General features: G+C 48.9%; 1 protein-coding gene and 1 long non-coding RNA gene across 3 annotated transcripts in view; one reads left to right on the top strand and one right to left on the bottom strand.

Moving 5' to 3' along the window:
• The window catches only part of LOC144225288 (uncharacterized), a 4496-nt gene extending 665 nt beyond the window's left edge, over nucleotides 1-3831 (bottom strand). The window contains exons 1-2 of the long non-coding RNA XR_013333261.1: nucleotides 3707-3831; nucleotides 1630-1693 (exon numbers count right to left, since the gene is read on the bottom strand). This is a non-coding gene — a long non-coding RNA (uncharacterized LOC144225288). The remainder of the gene's footprint in view (nucleotides 1-1629; nucleotides 1694-3706) is intronic.
• ETV6 (ETS variant transcription factor 6) overlaps nucleotides 1-13775 on the top strand; it is a 251975-nt gene that overhangs the window by 175234 nt on the left and 62966 nt on the right. The window lies entirely within an intron of this gene.

Genomic DNA, 13775 nt, shown 5'->3' with positions numbered 1-13775 from the left:
TGTTGGTAGGGGTGCCTGGGTAGCTCATTTGCTTGAGCATCTGACTCTTGATTATGGCTCAGGTCAGGATCCTAGGGTTTTGCGACTGAGCCCTGTGTTGGGTTTTGCACCGAACTCAGAGACTGCTTAACAATCTCTGTCTCTCCCTCTGCCCCTCCGTCCACTCTCATGCACGCACTGCTCCCTCCCCCCCCCTCCCCCCGCAAAAGGATGAGTTGCTATATTGTGAGGCTTTGCTGGTCCAGGAGGACATCATGTTGAAGATTGAGGATCTCAAATATCATCCTTGGTGTTTTGCCATTGCCGCTTCCCGCATCCATTTTTGGGGTTCACCGGGTCCTACCGGCACGTGCAGAAGCTGATCAAGACTGGCAGCCCTGAGTCGTAGGACTCAATAATGACTCTAAATTCTTCGAAAAACTCATATCCTCTCTATGCTTAGGAAACACTTTAACTACGGATCTTAATCCGACCTTTGACTAAGGAATGAGAAATATCTAATGAGGATCCCTTGCAACCTCAGATGGTGTTTATCTTAAAAGGTGACCGTTTAATAGTCGTTGGAGTGGAAAGGCAGTTCAGATAGAGAGTTGTAGAACGTGAGAACTCAGGTAAAGGAGGGGAGAAGGGAACAGTACGAGTCATATCAGTCTTAACTGTCTTTTGTTTGAGGGACCTCTTGTGTCTTTAATTTTTCATTAGCCTTTTGCAGTAAATTTTTTAATGAAGCAGTTTTGGAATCTTGAAGCCTTTTCAAAACCACTGCGGGCCAATGAAAATAGGTATCCCATTCTGCTTTTTAATTCAGGGCCCCTTGCTTTCACCTGCACTTAAGTGAACAATCTTGTCTAATTGGAACATTCACCATAATGACCACTGTCACTGTAGGTTGTTTTTAGTGCGATTTTGCCATTTTTTAAGATAGCGATAGCATCTCAGACTATAGTTCCCAGTCATAAAAATAAGCAGGTGTGTGAGAAGGTAGCATGCCCACCTCTTTAGGATTTAAAGATTTTTTGGGTTTTGTTTTTGTTTTGCTAAGGCTTTGGATTTCTGGGAGTCAAGCTAATACCTGAGAGGTGCGTGCCTCTGGGTTGGAAATCATGTAGTGTTTGACAGTGTGTCTCACTGCACGGAAATTTTCTTGAGATTGGCGGATGACCTCCTGTCAGTCTAAGTCATTCCATGACCAACTTATCTTAACATGGAAGTCTTTGGGTTAAGTGGTGAGCACTCTAACAGCTTTTAGACACTAGACCCTGCCCACCAATTTTTTGCCTTTCTGGCTTCCAAGAGCCCCTTTCTCAATAGCCTTTATCTACATAAAACAAGACAAACATATGCACTTTAACATTCCGTCAGTGACCAGAAGAGCCAAGAGAAGGCCTTGCACGCACCACCAGCAATTCCCAATCTGGAACTGGGGGCAGTGAGGCAAAGACTGAACCAATAAACCCCGAAAATGAAGACTGTGGACTGGACTGGCTTTCCAAAAAGGGGAGTTGTAGACAGGAAAGCCAATTAGATCAGGAACTTGACTCAGGGAGAGGGGAGCTCACCAGAAACTTCTCTATGGCCCTTGGAAATGGTGAGAAAGACAGGACACAGCAGGGCTTGTGGGCACCCCACCTGTATTTCTTATTGTCCCCGAAGCTGTTGGAAGTCTCATTCAATCCCACCACTGCCACCAAATCTGTTAAAAGACAAAATTCAACTGAGTAAATGTAAATATCAAACCAGCTGCTCATCAGTTAATAAGTTGGACAGCATCCCATATAGCAGATAGAAAGGAGTCGGGGTGACTCAGTTGATTTAAGCATCCAACTCTTGATACTGGCTCAGGTCATGATCTCACAGTTCATAGGATCAAGTCCCGCATTGGTGTCTGCATTGTTGGTACAGAGCCTGCTTGGGATTCTCTCTTTCCCCCTCTCTCTCTGCCCTTTCCTTGTTCTTTTTCATTCTCTCAAAATAAATAAATATTTTTTATAAAAAAAAAAAAAAAAGGAGCTGTACAAAATGAAAGGCTTTTATAGGGGCAGTAAAAGGAACTTTCTATCTAAGATGGGGTCTTTCAGCAAGGTTACCTCCCTCTGGGTGAAGGCTGGGGGTCTATCGAGCAGGTTACCTCTCTCGTGCTGGCAGACCAGGTCGTTCCCAATGGACCAGTTAAAAGTCACAGACCCGGGAGAGGCTGAAACTGCAATTAAGTCCTCGTTTGCCGACAGGGGTGCAAATGACTCCATTGGAGCCCCGTTGTTCCTTTTTGTTAGCACACATTCTTCTAGGGAGTACCCGGCCCTTCCTTGTAAATTCTGCCCTGTTCTTACAGAGCATGAATTATTTCCTAGAAATGGCTTAGGCTCTTTTGGAAAAGTGCATTGATTCTTTTAACTATCCCAATCCTAGTTACAGTAAAACGTCTATTATCTGATTTTCTGTGAATTTGCAAAGCTGTTATTAACGGGCACATTATGTATATCACCAGTACCAGGACAGCCGATGTTTATAATGGTGACCGTGAACTTTTGTAAGACCCCGAATTACCCACTCAAGAACCAGAAAACGATTGAAGTATATTTAAAAGGGTTTTTATGTTGTGTCTATTTTATTGTATTCAAATCTTTTCAGTAGAGTCCAAGTATATGTCCCCCATGATTTTCCAGGGTAGTACCAATTTAAAATATTTTATCCTTTCTCGGGGCGCCTCGGTGGCTCAGTGGGTTGAATGTCCAACTCTTGGTTTAGGCTCAGGGCATGATCTCACAGTTTTGTGAGTTCGAGCCCTGCCTCGGGCTCCGTGCTGACAGTGTGGAAACTACTTTGGATTCTCTTCTCTCTCCCTCTCTGTCCCCCCCTCCCCAACTCACACTGTCTCTCTCAAAATAAATAAATAAACTTAAAAAAAATAAAAAATACAGAAACTATTTTATCCATTCTTGATGTTGTTAACCAAACTTTTAAAAAACAATAAAGACTTCAGTATTTTGCGTCTAAACTACAGGTGAGTAAGTGTCAAACCTGACAGGGCAACAAAATTTCTTTTTCAGACCAGGTATGGCAGGCATGACGTATCATAAATACAGTCACCACCGTGTGGGACAGATCAACCCAAACACTCCCTGTTGTCACTCTTGAGGATTTTAGTCCCGACTTCATGAGGTGTGCTGAGTTGGGCCAGGGTTTGACAGCAAGGTCCAGAGACTGACCACAGTTTGTCATCCACATCATAATGGCTCAGGTCAGTGGCCCACTTTACCGAGCTGGGCAACCCTCTCTCGGGTTTTGTGAGATGTGGTTTCTATCATTTTCCTCGAAGGAAACCTTATATAGAATCCCGTAACTGGGATAAGCAACAAGGCGACCTTAACCAAGAAATCAGAATTCTCCGGGCATGTAGGACAGGGGTTACTCACAGCAAAATGCGCCACAGGGAAAGGGACGGGGGCAGAACAGCCCCTCCCCTACTGCCTCTGCCTTGTACCGTGGTGGAGGCTAACTGCCATCCGGGGTGTAGCCCCGGTGCAGGGGCTCTGTCCTCGGCACCACTTTACGGGTTAAGCTCAGGAAGTCGAGAGCCAGAGCCCAACGGAAGTTAAAGGAGAAGGAAACACAACCTAAAACAACAGAAAAGGGGGCACCCTCTCTTTTGTGGCCCATCAGTTCCCACCCCTGGCTGGAGAAGTCAGAGCGGAAGGGCCCCTACCTGTCATCTAACGGCGCCGTATGGTAACGTCGGAGAACCCGCGTGTCCGTTGCTTCACCTGGGCCTGTAACACCCCTGTGAGGTGGGCATGGAACAAATAGCTGCTCCCACATTGCAGATGAGAAATTAGGCTCAAGGACAGTGAGTGCCATAGCAAGGTCCTGTCCAAACGAGGCAGGCGGCAAAGCCAGGACTGAAGAACGAGGCTTCTAGTTCCTTACCCACGATTCCCTGATGCCCACAATTCCCTGATACAATATGGTCACCCTTTAAGGTGAGTGGCCCCCGAGTTCTGGATCGTAAACAGGCGGAGGAGTATTGAGATTACCTTTGAGGACACTGGCCCGTGGGGCCGCCTCTGCCTGCGGAGCTCAGTGTGTTAGACAGACCCTGGGCCAGGAGCCAGAAGACCTCATTTTAATCTTAGGCGACTTTGGGCAAAGCCAGTTAGCCTCCTTCCCCTCTGGCTGTGCAGCTGGAAATATGACAAGTAATGCCCACACCAGGGACCCACGTGGTTATTAGGAGAGCCAAATGAGATAAAGCTTTTGAAAGCCCTTCATTTCCAGGTATAAGGTCACATGTCTCTTTCCCGTGACTTAGCTCAGAGGAGAAGGATATCCAGGGGAAGGGCTTGGTAGGAACGCTGACTTAGTCTGGGGGATATTTGTGGACAAGACGCAACAAATAAATTCATGTGACTGGGGACAGAGAATTGTATGCTGGGTATAGTATAAATGCCTGGAACCTGAAGATGTTGTAGAGTTTGAAATTCGAAAAGTGATTCAGTAGGCGGTTCCGTTCGCATTTCTTCCTCTGTGCNCAGACCCGCTATTCGCCACTTCTGAGAATGACGTGTCCATTTAACAAGGTGGCCCCTCAGAAATTGTAGTATATTTTGAAGTGTGCATGGTTCACCAGGCAGAAAATAGAAGCAGCCCAGCCCCGGCAGAGGGTGTGGTCTGTGCAAAAGCCGGAGAACACAGTGCCCCTGGGGATTGCGAGCGTGCCCGTGCGCCTGGAGCTGGGTCTGCCGGAGACAACATGGCGGGTTAAGTCGGAGCTCAGAAGGGCCCTGGGAAGCTTCTGAAAACGTTTAAGCAAAAGCAATACTGTAGTCGGCTTTCTGTTTTTAAAAAGATCACTGCTCCAGGGGTGCCTGGGTGGCTCAGTGGGTGAAGCGTCTGACTTCGACTCAGGTCACCATCTCACGATTTGTGAGTTCGAGCCCTGTGCCGGACTCTGTGCTGACAGCTCAGGGCCTGGAGCCTGCTTTGGATTCTGTGTCTCCCTTACTCTCTGCACCTCCTCCACTTGTGCTCTGTCTCTTTCTCTCTCTTAAAAATAAACAAACATTTAAAAAAATTTTTTTTAAAAGATCACTGCTCCAACTTGGTGCTCAGCTAGCTACCTGACCCTTTTACTTTTTATTGGATAGAGGAGAGATCTCAAGATATAGAGAGACGAATGAGCAGGGGGAAGGAAGCCTTCTGCCTTCCCTGTCCCCCTCCGTCTGCATGCCTGTAGTCAGCCCTCTTTCTCTGTCTAAGCCAAAGGATGGTGGGGTGCCACAGAGCCGGGCACTGGGTTAGAAAGGGTAGGAGGTGTCAACGAAAGGGCCCATGCCGCAGCTGACAATTTGGTAGCGTTATGTCACTCAAATTAAGCTGTCTCCTGCCCTTCCTTGGATATCTCTCCATCACAAATGGAAACTTTAACCAGATGCCACCTTCTTTCCATCCTTCCATTGGACTCAGAGCCCACTTGGAATGGAAATGTTCAAAGTCCCAAGTCAGAGAGAGCGTGTGCCGTGACCGTCTTCAGGGTGGAGGGGGTGGGGCTCTCCAGCCCTCAGAGCCATCAGCAGTGTGCTGTGTGGTGAGGAGGCTGGGGGACCTGAACTTTGGAGTCAGACAAGCTGGGCTGTGAGTCCTGCTTCCTCCATGCATTGGACTCGTGATCTTCATAAATCACGTCACCCCTCTGCCCGGGCCTGCTTTTTCTTGTCTCCCAAATGACAGCGGTAGTGTCCACCTTCCAGAGCTGTGCTCAGGCTCAAACAGACAGTATCCCCGAAGCACCAGGTATATGGTAAAACCCCAATTTATGTTTTTCCTTTTGCCAGAAGTTAGGGGCACCTGGGTGGCTGGGTTGGTTAAGCATCCAACTCTCGGTTTTGGCTCAGGTCCATGGTCTCACAGTTGGCGAATTCGAGCCCCATATGGGGCTCTGTGCTGACAGCGTGGAACCTGCTTGGGATTTTCGCTCTCTGCCCCTCCCCTACTTGTGCTCACTCTCTCACTCCCTCTCAAAATAAATAAACTTAAAAAAAAAAACTAAATGCCAAATTACTCTTTCAGTACTTACTCTCTTAAAAGCAAGCAAAAGAGATCCTGTGTGTATGTGATATTCCTTTAGCTGCTCTACGGTATTATGAACTTGAAGAAATAGGGAGGGGTTAATGATGAAGTCTAGCAGAAAGGAAAAATGTCTCTAAGATGCCAATAAAGGAAAACTGAGGAAGGAAGGGGAGCTAATAAAATCAGTTGACTAGGGGTCAAAATGTGCTCAACTGGCCTAATATTAGGACTAATTCCTACTGATAGGCTCAATGCCCACCCAACCAATAATATGCTTTCTGGCCAGAAAGGCACACTTAGAGAGAGGGTGTATCCAATTTTAATACGCAGAGTGAGGATCACTTGTCAAGAAGTCTTCCTAGTCTTTCTGTGGCTGCAGACGCCCCACCCAGGGCTGCCACCGTGCGGGATCGGGTGCACGAACACTTCCCTGAGGACACCAAGTTGAGCGCAAATAGCCTTGCATTCGGAACCCATTGCCTAGTGACGAAGAAGACACAGGCGCAGATAAATCTAATTTAACGCAGCTTCTGGAAATCGTATATACAGCTTTGGGGAGCTCTGGAAGCTGAAAGACGGGAGGGAAGACATGTTTGGAAGAAGGCTTCATTCATGGAAAGAGTCTTTCCTCCCAGGCATTAAAGGAGGGGTGAGTTTCAGCAGGCTGGCGTGGGGGCATGTGGAGTCCGGTCAGGAGAAGCAAGGCTGTGAGCTAAGACACCCCGTCAGGGCAGGTGCAGCGGGGGTGTCTGTAACAGGTCTTGGGAAGGGAAAAGGATAGGGGTTGAATGTGTCTCGAAAGAGAGTGATTTCATTGGGGTGGAGAGTCTTGAAGGTCTCTCCTCAAAGGAGAAATGGGAATGGCCCGTAAGGAAGATTTCTCTGCGAACGCTGTGTATCTTCTGAGTAATTTCGTGCTTTGCGTTTTATGCCAGCTGCAGTGTGGGGCTTGGCATCTGAGCCTACGGTCTGCATGTCCAGAAGAGAGTGGGTCGGCTTCCCTTTGTTCAGTGTACGACCCTCACGTGGGCACTGCTCTTCGAGCCTCAGAGGGCCCCTGCCAGCACTCTGTTCCTGTGGCTGGTGTCGGCGTCGAGAGCCAGGTTTCCTAACCCACAGTGCCGCCCCCCTCCCGACAGTCAGCACACCTCAGTCCTCCCCTGCGCCCTTCACTCGCCTGCCTGCGGCCCTAGCTTCGCGACACAGGCCCCTTCCTAATGAGGCGTCTTCCTGCTCTCTCCCCTGAGCTCACGGCCCCTACCTCAGCCTGACTTACCCACACCTCCCCCTCCTTTCCCCACGTCCCGTTAATGCCTCAGCCCGCTCTGACTCGGTTTCCAGCCCCGGTGACACCCGTGCTCTGGCTGGAATCCACTGGACCTGCCTTGCTGCTCCCTGTCTTGCATCCGGGTGCTTCCCGAGACCCTCTGTGTTGGCCTGCGAGATGCACCGGCCCTGGTTTGTCTCTTGCCCCGCCCCATCCCTCAAGGGTAGACCTGTTTAAAATGGTTTGCCGCACCTGTTTCAGTCTGTGACTCCCTCTCTCTCTGACCCTCCCCTGCTCACGCTGTCTCTCTCTCACTCTCTCCTAGAAATAAATTTAAAAAATTTAAAAAAATAAAATAATTTAAAATGGTTTGCCGCTTAAATGTTTCCCTTCCGTCTCCTCTCCCCCCGTGGCTTCAGAAATCGCCGGTATGATAACTCCTACCTATCTTTTATATCTAGCCTGATCTTTCCCTTAAGCACCAGGTGTATATACCCAGCTCCTAACTGGGCCGCTCACCCAGCTGCCCCACAGTCTGCTCTTAGTACACAAAAATGAATGTATTCTCTCCCCATCCGTCCTCTCTGGTCGAGAGAGGTCCACTCTCGTCAGGAGAATCAGAAGCCTGGATGTTGCCGTTGCCTTTTCCCTCCACAGAGTTCATCTCCAACTTCTGTCCATTCCACCTCCGTAATATCTTGAGCCCAAGCTTTCTCCCTCCCCGCTGCTTTAGTTCAGGCCAGCGATATCTGTCACCTCCACCCCTACCACAGCCTCTAACTGCTGTCTTCTCACCAGTCTTGCTCGGTCCCAATTCATCTTCCACTCTGCGGCTGGAGGGATCCTTCGAAAACAACATCTGATTATGTTACTCCCTTGTTTAAAATCCTTCAGCGACTCTCAGCAGCCTCAGGATAAAGTCTAAAGTCCTCAGTACAGGAGACAAGGCCCATCCTCATAATAGCTGACATTTATCAGGTGCTTCCATCTGTGCCAGGCACTATTTTCCAAGTATAAGACTTGATGCTCACAGCTCTCTGGTGTAGGTCTTGTTATCTATCCTCTCTTAACATTGAGGAAACCAAGGTGCAGAAAGGTTAGGTCGCTGGCCTGAGATCACACAGCCAATAAGTTAGGCGCCAAGAGTCAAACCCAGGAAGCCTGGCCCTGGGGCCACACTCCTAGCCACTAGGTCACACCATCTCTCCTTCGCAGGGCATATTTTCTCATTCGTTCAAAACTATGTACTGAATGCAGTGTACCAGAAACTGCTCGAACCGTCGAAGAAAAGGCTCAGTCGGTTAAGCGTCCGACTTTGGCTCAGGTCATGGTCTCATGGTTCATGGGTTCGAGTCCCGCGTCAGGCTCTGTGCTGACAGCTCAGAGCTTGGAGCCTGCTTCAGATTCTGTATCTCCCTCTCTCTCTACCCCTCCCCTGCTCACGCTGTCTCTCTCTCTCTCGGAAATAAATAAAACATTAAAAATTAAAAAAACAAAACAGGTCCTTTACTGCTGTCGTAGATTTTTGTTAACTAATTACGATGGAAGATCAAAATATATTTAATCGGGAGTCTACCTGTGGAGTCATAACAAAGGCTTTTTGAAAAGCATATTCAGAGACTGGATGTTAAGATAACTTCAATGAAGGTAATATTTGCTTCATTTAAATAGTTTTCCAGAGAATAAGATTGCATTTAAAACAATTTTTATAGGCATATCCTTTGATCTGGTGAACACCGTAAATAAATAAATAGAACAGTGGGGGAGGAGAATCTGTTTACATTCTAGTGAAGAAAATGAATAATTAGCAAGATAAATAATAAAGTATATAGATTAGTGATAAATGCTAAGGAAAAAACAAAGCAAGAAAGAAGATAAGGAGGAGTCTGAAAACAGAGATGTATAGTTTTATGTGGAATATCCAGGGAAAACTTAAAGGAAGTGAGGATATTTAGGAGACGACACCAGCGAAAGGAACAGCAAGTACAAGGGCCCTGAGGTAGGAGCGTGCTGGGTATGTTTGAAGAATAGCAAAGAGGTCGGTGTGGCTAGAACAGGACGAGGGAGGGAAAGGAAGGAAGGAGAAGGGTTCAGACAGAGGTCAGCTCATGTGGGGCCCCGCGGGTCATCTTCAGGACTTTGACCTTCACTCCGAGTGAGATGGGCAGCCACCGGAGGATTTTGAGCAGAGGAGTGACATCATCTAAATTCAGTGCCGAGGAGGGACACTTTCTAACGGATCCCTCTAACCTGTATGTTAAGAATAGTCTGTAGGGGAACAAGGGTGGAAACTGGGGGTTCGGTCAGGGAGCTGTACCCAAAGTCCAGGCGGAGGTGACAGTGGCTGGGACTAAGGTCGCAGCAGCTGAGGTGGCGGCAGTTTTGAAGGCGGAGCCAACAGCATCCGCCTGTGGATTGGATGGTTGTAAGGTGTGGGGCCCTGGCCTTGGGAAGGACGGAGTTGGTGTTCTCTGCGATGGGAAGCACGTGGGCAGGTGACGGCTCAGGGGGGCCGTTGGGGGCAGATCAGGTCTCATGTGCCTCTTGAGCATCACAGTGGAGCCTCTGCTTTCCTGCTCCCTCCCTCCCTTACCTGCAGGTTCACCTGCATGCCTGCGTCTTGTCCCACCCAAACGCCTCGGGTGCCCAAACTGCTTTGGCTGTCTCGTAGGCCCAGGCCTCTGTACCTGCCGTTCCCTCTGCCAGAAAAGCTGTCTCTCTCTCTCTCTCTCTCTCTCTCACACACACACACACACACACACACACACACACACACACACTGCTCTTCAGTTCAGAAAGTCTTCCCTGGCCCTGCACTAATGCACTGGCCAGCCAACCGTCCCTTAACATTCCCTGCCTCCCCACCAGACTTTAAAACCGTGTGTCCCTCACCCCGATGGACCCTGCACCCTGTACCAGAGGCCATCGGTAATGGGTGCCTGGTCGGCTAGACGGGTGGGTGAGTGGGTGTGTGCCCGGAGAGAAGGACCGATGAGCCCTCAGCACAATGAGGCCGAGCTGTGTTTTGATGGTAATGATGGGAATTCCCCTGGAACGCGGCCAGGTGAGATGATCACCCCACACTGAAATGAACGAAACGGCAGATGTCAGGAAGTTTTTGTGTTCATGGTGGCATGTGCGTTAGAGCACGCGGACACAGCCCCTCCCCTCCCCCACCACCCCCGAGTCTCGCCCACTCTCCCCACCTTCCTACCCAAGTTCTGGCTCCCGATATGATATCGTCCGTCTCTGGTGTCAGTAAACATCTACCCTCTACCTGACACATCCAGGTCTGTAGGGGAAGTTTGGGTTCTAAAACCGGAAGAGTGTTTCACCTAATAACCTGCTGCGGGCTTGCTTTCTGAGGGCCTCCGGGTCTGTCTGCCCAAAAAGATGAGGCCTCGTTATTTCGGAAGCTGCCTCAGCCAGGCATTACTAATTTGGGCATTGCTAATTTGGATGCCTATTCAGGCAAATGAGCAATGAATGTAAAGTGCTTTTGTCAGTGAATTGCCAGTGAAGACTGCGGTGGGGGGGGAAGGTTGAAGTAGACGGAAGGTGATAGAATGTTTTGCGTTTTTGCTTCGATTCCGGAAAGGACAGTCATTGCTTCCTGGAAGCCGCCCTTGGCAACAGGCATGGAGAATGGGAAAGATTTATTTCCCTTCGCCAGAGCTCAGTAATTCAGCTTGAAGTCTCTCAAATCGATACATTTCTTGCAAAGTTTCCAAAGGCTGCATTAAAAAAAAAAAAAAAGCCACTTGAAAAAATGATCATTATGTGGCCGCCTCCTCTGATGAGACCTGGGCATCAGGGATGGGTCGGGTCTTCCAAACAGACACCACCCTGCTGAGAAAGGAGGCTTTTCAAGGCAGGAAAGTCGACTTAGAGCTGACAGCAAGCCGGCCAGGCCTGCCCAGCTGCCCGCGGCTTTGCGGCATGGGGCTCTTTCTGGGATGAGTGACGGACTCTCTCCTTCTAGGGCCCTCGTGGTAAAATCTGTGACCAACGTGTAACTCCCTGTTTTTTTCTGAGCTGAGCATGAAGGGCACTCACTTGAGGAGACCGTCCCCCTGATCTGGGATCACTGCAATGTCGAGCCGAGGCCGAGTCCATCACGTGTTCGTGACGTCGATACAATCCTGACATCTGTCAGTCTTGACATGTTGTGGCGGGAGGTGTGGAAGGGTGGCGGAAGGTTGGGTGTCCTCCTGCTGCTGTCACTGAGGTTCCTTTCGTCTCCTCTAGGCATTCCTTCCAGTTGGAGGTTTTATCTTCACTAGAATCGTTCTTTAGTCCTTCCCACGAAAGGAGCCGTGTATTCCCTCCCTTGGCATCCGATGCCCATCGAGGTTTTAGCCATTTGATGGTGTCTTCTCTCTGGATGCTGTGTCTCTGCTTTCTCTTGAGCTGTGACTCCCCTTGGGTGGCAGAACGTTTGTGCTCTCATTGACGAGACACCGGGGGATGCCACCCTTGGAAGCCTGGGGTATTCTGGGACAGAGCCTGGGAACATGGCGTGGGCAGCCGTGTCCATGTCAATCTCTCAGAACCCACAACGCGACGGCGCAGCCCACGGACAAGGGTGAAACTGCCGACAAGCCAGCCCGAAAACCCAGTGGGGCTTCTGATGGGCCAGGAAAAGCCCAGAGCAGCCAAGAGGTGCTCACCGGCAATTGTGGAGGCTCAGTCAGAGAGGGACAGCTGAAAGTGACAACCTTCCGGTGGCTTCCAGGAGCAGCGAGTGCACAGGCGGCGAAGTCTAAAGGGTCTGGAGCGCTCTAGCTGGGAACTCAGGAACTTCCCAGCCAGGTCCTTCTTCCAGGAGGACCCCACCCTGAGAGGCTGCAGGAGTGCAAGCAAGTTGAATAGGAAAGGAACAACAGAGACTAAGGAAGAAAGGTTCCCCAAAGGAAAAAGAATGAGTAAATTTCAGCCAGCAAGCTGCCATGTAGTTGAGCACTCCGTCAACACAATAGAAGAGAGAGCTTGTAAAGTTGGAACGCGCCTCATCCTAAAAGTTCAGGAAAACCAGTTTCATATGAAACTGCGCGATAGGAAAGTAGTGAGGTCAAGTCCCATACAAAGTTCTTCTAAGATAAAAGAAAGTAAGAAGCAGAATAGCACTCCTAAAGAAAGCATGCCGGAAAGACAAGGCTTCGGAACCATTCACAACTGTAAGCTGCCATCCAGACAGGCTAAAATTTGTTACAAAAATGCTATAAAGTAGGGGGGGGGGATAGACAACAGAAATCAGAATTAGGAAAACTTAGAAATGAGATGCCAGAACTCCGGAAGCAGTTAAAAATGAAAGAAAAACCCTTTCCAAGATGAAGAGCAAACTAGTCGGAATACAAGGTGAATGTATCATAAAAGGTAATGTTGAAGAGAAACAGAAGGTGAAAAGCTGGAAGTGTTTTGAAATGGAAAAGAAATAAGGAAGCAGTTTGTGAGAATCCAAGAGAAAGTGACGACCATCGAAGAGAGGCAAGGAAATTGCAGTATTTGGTGATAGAAGCCCTCTCAGGAAGGAAACCAAAGAGGCTTGCATCTGCATAAGTCCAGTCTCTGCCTCTGTCTTCACATGGCCCTCTTCTCTTTTGTGTCCCTCCCCTGTGTTCTTTCCTAAGGACACTTGTCATTATATATGGGTCCCACCTGAATAATCCAGGATGATCTCATTTCGAGATGCTGACCTCAGTTACATCTCCAAAGATCTTTTTTTTTTTTTTAAATAAGGTCACATTGACAGGTACCAGGATTATGACATGGACATATCTTTTGGGGGGGCCACCAAGGGACCCCCTACAGCTATTGTGCTAGTAGGTGACAGGAACAGGATTTGGATTTCATCTTATAATAAAGTGGCTAAAGGCAGATTTTCACGGTGCCAGCAAATTAGCAATTCTTGCAAAGAAACCAAAGTAGATGGCACGTTTTATAAATAGCAGGACAGTAGGAGGTCAGCCCGCCGACCACCTGGAGGCCTCACCTGGCTCTGGCTCTGCCCGGCTTCAGGGAAGTGTTTGTGCACTTGTGAATGAACTTTCCTTGGGCGGTCAGCGATGGGCCGCTTGTTCTGGGCAGCTGTTTCCCAGACGCCCAAGTCCAAGTTCAAAAACCAACATAGCCCTGTCACCCAAACTCAGGACACTCATGCCTGTGTTATAAATACTCACGCCTTTACAGGTACAGAAGTACAAGTTCCTTTGAAAGAGTCCTACGGGGGCACTGGGGTGACTCCGTCAGTTAAGCATCTGACTCTTGATTTCTGTTCAGGTTTATGAGTTTGAGCCCTGCATGGGGCTCCGCTCTCATCAGAGCCTGCTTGGGATTCTCTGTCTCCCTCTCTCTCCGCCCCTCCCATGCTCATCTCTCTCTCTCTCTCAAAATAAATATGTGAACATTAAAGAAGAAAAAAGAATCCTACATGATAGACCCC

The sequence above is a fragment of the Crocuta crocuta genome, unplaced genomic scaffold (genome assembly GCF_008692635.1).
Source record: "Crocuta crocuta isolate KB4526 unplaced genomic scaffold, BGI_CrCroc_1.0 scaffold262, whole genome shotgun sequence".
NCBI classification, from domain to species: domain Eukaryota; kingdom Metazoa; phylum Chordata; class Mammalia; order Carnivora; family Hyaenidae; genus Crocuta; species Crocuta crocuta.
This window is presented reverse-complemented; position numbering and strand designations above follow the sequence as displayed.